The following is a 6,000-nucleotide window of genomic DNA, read 5'->3' as shown; positions in this document are numbered from 1 at the left end:
TTCGGGGGTGAAAAATCGATCTAGCGTAGCCTTACATCCCGGAAAACGTGAATTTTCGAGTTTTCATGAGTTTTTCTTTCGCGTTTGTAAACGTAAAATATGGTCCTTAATTTCGCTGCGCGCGCATCGATTCCGCTTAGCTCAGTCGTACGAGGTCGGTCTAATGTACGCAGATAGATCGTAGGTGTCAGGGTTCGAATCCCGGCCAGAAATTAAGTTTTTGTTTTTTGTCTTTTTTTTGTTTTTGTATTTATAAGAGTTTTTTTTATCTAAAGACGTGATATATTAAAATAGAACCGAGCGAAGCTCGGTCGCCCAGATGTTACCAATTTATGTTACAATCTTATTAATATACACCGATGATTATTAGCACAGTTAAAACAATTTTCTTCCCAGAAACTCCGTGACACAAACAGACTTTGATCAGCAAAGTTGAATTAACCTGTTCGAAGATAAATAAAGCCAACACTTCGAAGCTACCCGCTGTGTGTACAACTTGAATACCAATAAAACTGGCGCTGATTTGCCGATATTGAATTTAATCTGGTCTCGCATTCTGTACATTGCGAATATTTCCGAAGGTTAGAAGGCACGTTAAATAGTACATAGTTCTTTTTGAATTTTTAATTTGTCCTTATATTGGTAAACACTTATTCAGAAATTATTACAATAATAAATATTATTATAAATAAATAAATATTGTAGGACATTCTTACACAGTAGTAAGCTCAAGAAGGCTTGTGTTGTGGGTACTCAGACAACGATATACGTAATATACAAATACTTATATACATAGAAAACATCCATGACTCGGCTACCAATATCTGTGCTCACCACACAAATAAATGCCCTTACCGGGATTCGAACCCGGGAACGCGGCGTAACAGACATGGTCACTACCAACTGCGCCAGACCGGTCGTCGATTATAAAAAGTAAATATTTTAAGTTACTTAAACTAAAATTGTTACATATTGTGACTTATTTTTTAAATGTTTTCTAACATAGATTTTACGAAATAGACATATCAATATCGGTTACCTTCTTCTAATGCTAAGAAAGGAAGTACTTATAGAAAAAAAATACTCACAGCGTACCTATTGAAAGACCTGCTCGATATTTTTCTTACCGTATTATGATATTAGATTTTTCTCGCACTCGCGTGGGTCTGCGTAGGTCCGCTGCTTGCTTGTTCAGTGTTCAGTGTTCACTGAAGACGCAATGTAGAGACTGTAAAATTTACAGTTAACCGGATCCCTTATTAAAAACTCTTGTACGACAAGTAAGATTGATTTGAAAAGGCAGATTCGTTTTTTTTTTACTTTTATATTATTCTGGCATTGAAGCGCTGGTGGCCTAGCGGTAAGAGAGTGCGACTTTCGATCTGGAGGTCGCGGGTTCGAACCCGGCTCGTACCAATGAGTTTTTCGGAACATATGTGCGAAATGTCATTTGATATTTGCCAGTTGATTTTCAGTGAATGAAAACATCGTGAGGAAACCGGACTAATTCCAATAAGACCTAGTTACCCTTCGGGTTGGAAGGTCAGATGGCAGTCGCTTTCGTAAAAACTAGTGCCTACGCCAAATCTTGGGATTAATTGTCAAAGCGGACCCCAGGCTCCCATGAGCCGTGGCAAATGCCGGGATAACGCAAGGAGGATGATGATGATATTATTCTGGCATTAACGAGTGTACATAATACCCGACCCGCGACTCCTCAAAATCGTATTTGGATTGCAATGGGATCGGCACTAATTTGCACTTAGCGCAGATTGCGTTGCGATTCGACTTATAAGGACTCCGGGCTTTTGAAAATGGAGATTTTAGCCACATTCCTAACAGCGATTTCGTATTGGCTGATCAGTTATCGGATGATTGATGAAAAAAATACGCAGTAGTGTTTTTCTGTATTCGTTTATTGATTATTTGCATTATTGAGCATTTTTGTAGATTGAAAACATTTAGTCGAAATTCGATTATTTTAAATTATTTAAATTCACGCACAGCTACGATGGTACGAAGTTCCAATTTTCTCCGTATAGTACAGACTGTAGGTACTTTTTGTTCAAGGGTATCGAGGTTTTCTTTCGTATTTTTCCGGAAACGTTCGTATTTGTCATGCTAGTTCAGACAGCGTCAGTATGTCTTGTGCCTACTGAGACTGACTGAAATAGCATGACACGCTCGTACGCTTTCGTATAATTTGTTGGCGTTGGGTAACAATTTCATATCCCATAAAATAGTTATTTGTTATACAAGGGGGCAAAGTTGTATTTTAACGCCGAGTGTGGAATTGAAAAACGAGCAAGTGAAAGGACTCTATACTTGAACCACGAGCGAAGCGAGTGGTTCGAGAATAGAATCCTGAACTTGCGAGTTTTTTAACACACGAGAAGTAAAATACATTTGCACCCGAGTGTAACACAAAACTTTTCCCCTCACTATAGCGAGGAAACTACAATGCAAAAAATGCGTTTATCACTGCTTCCAGTAGTTCCACAGGTGGTAAATCATCTTTATTATTTATTCACCTACTTTTATCAATTTTAAAGCAGTTAATTTGACTTTATTCAAGGTCAAATTACTTTACCCACTAGTGGATAAAATGCGTTTTTACCCGCTGGTATTAAAGGACAAAACACGTGTTTCCGAGCTAGTGAGGGGAAAAATTATGTGCACCGAGACGTGGTAAAATTAGTATTGTATCAATTGTAATTTACATTCAAATATAAATATTAATTATGTTATGTACCTATGTGACGTGTAAAAGTGCCTCTGTGGCCTATTTAATGTTTTTTTTTATTTGAATTTTGTAGGACCAAGGATTTTTATCACTACATATTTTTATTTACATAGCAAACCTTGGTCAGTATGACCATCTAAATACACACAATCATCAAGTATAACAATCATATTTAATACGACAAGCACATAGAAAATATATATGTCTCTCTCACAAATAACTGTCCTGACTATCGCCAGACTAACAAACTATATTTAAAGGGACACAGCGCAAGTATATAGCTTATTCAATGGTCAATCCATGTGCCTACCATGTACTACTCATGTACAACCATTCAAATGTAGATATTCGGAGGGCCCGAGGACTCACCCTCCCAGACATTGGTATTGATTTTTGAGTCCCGTAGTTGTGGGGTGTTATTATTAAATATAAATCGCGACGAAATGTTGGCGGTGTAAATGTTTAGGGGGCGAAAAATCGATACCCTTGAAAATCAGGGGGTTGGTTTGTATGAGACTGCTAGTCGCAGAGAATGACAGAGACATATAGTTGCGTGGTTTTCTCTTGAGGTTATTTAAACGTAAAAAAGTATGCAAGCTAATAAATATTTTAATACTCGGTAAGATAGTATTTAGATAAATTCGAATAAAAATCCTTTGGATTTTTAAACAGATATTTACTGTGAAGCAGCATGTTTCTCCTACAGCTGAGAACCGCATTTGGCAGACAATATTGGTTTATATAATAAAAAGCCAAGCATGAAAAATATTGTCTAGATACCTACTCGTACATTCCTAGTACATACTTAATTAAATTATTTCACACTAGCTTTTATTTTACCCGCGGCTTCGCTCGCGTTAGAAAGAGACAAAAATAGCCTATGTCACTCTCCATATCTTCAAATATCTTTACTTAAAAAAATCACGTCAATTCGTCGCTCCGTTTTGCCGTGAAAGACGGACAAATAAACGGACACACACACTTTCCCATTTATAATATTAGTATGGATTTAGTAGTAGTAGTAGTAAACACTTTATTGCAAAGAACAAATTAATTATATGAAGAATTAATTATATTACAGGAATCATTATAATGGTTATGTACAAAGGCGAGCTTATCCCTTTAAGGAATCTCGTCCAGCTAACCTTAGAATAACTGAGAGAGGAAAATACGAAATGTTAGACAAACACAGTTAAAGTGCATGGGAAAATATATACAAATATATCTATTGTATGAACATTAAAATTTCAGTTGAAAGAAAATATCATTGATTTTCCATATTATTAACGTATCTATCTAAGGTATGTATGTATTTACACATGATATTGATATCACGTATATCGTATCGTATATCATTTTAATTTCAAGGAAAATTTTGATTTTTTGTGACTCGTTAGGTGGTTCAGCCCAAGACAACCCAAGTATAAGTAGTAGTAAGTAAGTAGTAGTACTGTTGTCTGCCGGCAGTGCCGGCATAGTGCAGATACTCTGCTTAGACACATCGGCCCCATACTGCCGTTTTATATATATCCCACTCGCTTGAGCGAGACAACAAATATGTCTGCATTAGGCAATGGCAAGCTCGTGGTAAAAGTACAGCGCGTACCTTGGCAACGAAAAAACGGAATGAAAAACATTTCGCAAAAGGTTCAAGATCAAGAATTGTATGTTATTTTTTCCGCACAAATTGCTGCTTGTATTATTCTGGCAACGTGACTACCCTCCACGGCAGACATCTCAAGGGAGCATTAAAGATTGTGTATCTAACTTTTTCTGCCTTTGCGTTACCTCTATGTTCCGAAAACAAAGGTAATGTAAACACAATGTTTAGTTAGCTTGGGAAAACAAAGAAATGCCGTAAGCGGGATAAAAATTCTTACAAATATTATTAAGGTACGGAGGCGCAATTCGACTAGTGCCATATGTGACCAGTATACTCATATGGCACACTGAGGTTAGTAATAGTGTAAAACACGGCAAATGCTTTGATTAGTTGAAATTACCCGCCAGTTGAAGTTGCCTCCTCGTACCTTATACTTTTTTTTGCCGATTGGCGCACGTTATGTTAGGTATGTACATATTTACAGACAGACATTGGATGTGTAGCTCGTGTAAGTTGGAATAGGGTTCCGTGTAACGACATCTCTCAAGGTACAGTCAACCAATTAAAATCCTAGGCCACTCTAGAACCCTGTCGTATTGACACCGTGGTTTATTTGCTATAGAAGTCTGTTTAACTTTTACTGTGAAAGGGTTCTACAGTAACCTAGGATTTAGATTGGTTGACTGTACGTAGCCAAATGAAACGCTTATGATAATATTGTTATCGTAGCTAGCTATTGGCGCGACAGAGTTGGCAGCTTTGTAATTTGCACAAATTGTGAAATATGTAATGTAATTGTTACTATAATTATCCAGTTTTATCTCTCAAACGGCAAACAGTGCCTGAATAGTAATAATTACTACATATTATACTAAGCATTTACAGATCTAATCGATTCGCATTATCCAGTCATAATGCAGCGAATCCTCACTAAACACTGAACGTAGCCCCTTTGCGGTCACCAACCCTCAATTATAATCAAAACCGATTCTTATCCTCCAGCAATAAGAGTTGTAACTGTTGAAAATTGAATATGCCACAGCAAATTAAACTTTGCTGAGACGTCTACCGATTCATTGAACAGTTCCGGACCATTGTTTTCATTTGTGCAACTCCATTTTGTTTGAACTTGGACTTTAAATCGTTGAGCTAAGACTTATAGGTTTGTTTTAAAGTGGAAAAGGGTTTTTGGTATGCATTATGTCCTGTGCGTTACCATCGTCCGATAGTCAATCCAATTACGGCGTCGAGTGGTATGAATATTCACTTGTGTTCGCGAATGCCGATCGGCGCTGATTCGATAATGTAAACTGCTATCGGTATGCATATTACCTAGCGCCATTGATGAGTATTGAGATGTGCACCAATGATTGCCTGTTGTAGGAGATATAATAGCCGGGGTTCTTAAACTACGTTCTAAAGAGAGGTATGGGCTCTGTAGGCGACGGAACTACCAGCCCTTGTGCTACGCGCATGCTGGCAGCTTGGCCGAATAAGCTAGCGTCTTTTGTGTATATGTTCATAGTTATTTGTTCGTAGATAAACCTGTCAATAAGCGACAAATGTTTAGTTTGCACATATTTGTAAATGATTGTGTAACTGGTTAGTTGTTTGTACCTAGGTATATACATATCGTCACTACTTTTAAAAAAAC

This window comes from Leguminivora glycinivorella, chromosome 18 (genome assembly GCF_023078275.1).
Source record: "Leguminivora glycinivorella isolate SPB_JAAS2020 chromosome 18, LegGlyc_1.1, whole genome shotgun sequence".
Taxonomy (NCBI): domain Eukaryota; kingdom Metazoa; phylum Arthropoda; class Insecta; order Lepidoptera; family Tortricidae; genus Leguminivora; species Leguminivora glycinivorella.
Note: the sequence above shows the minus strand (reverse complement) of the source record.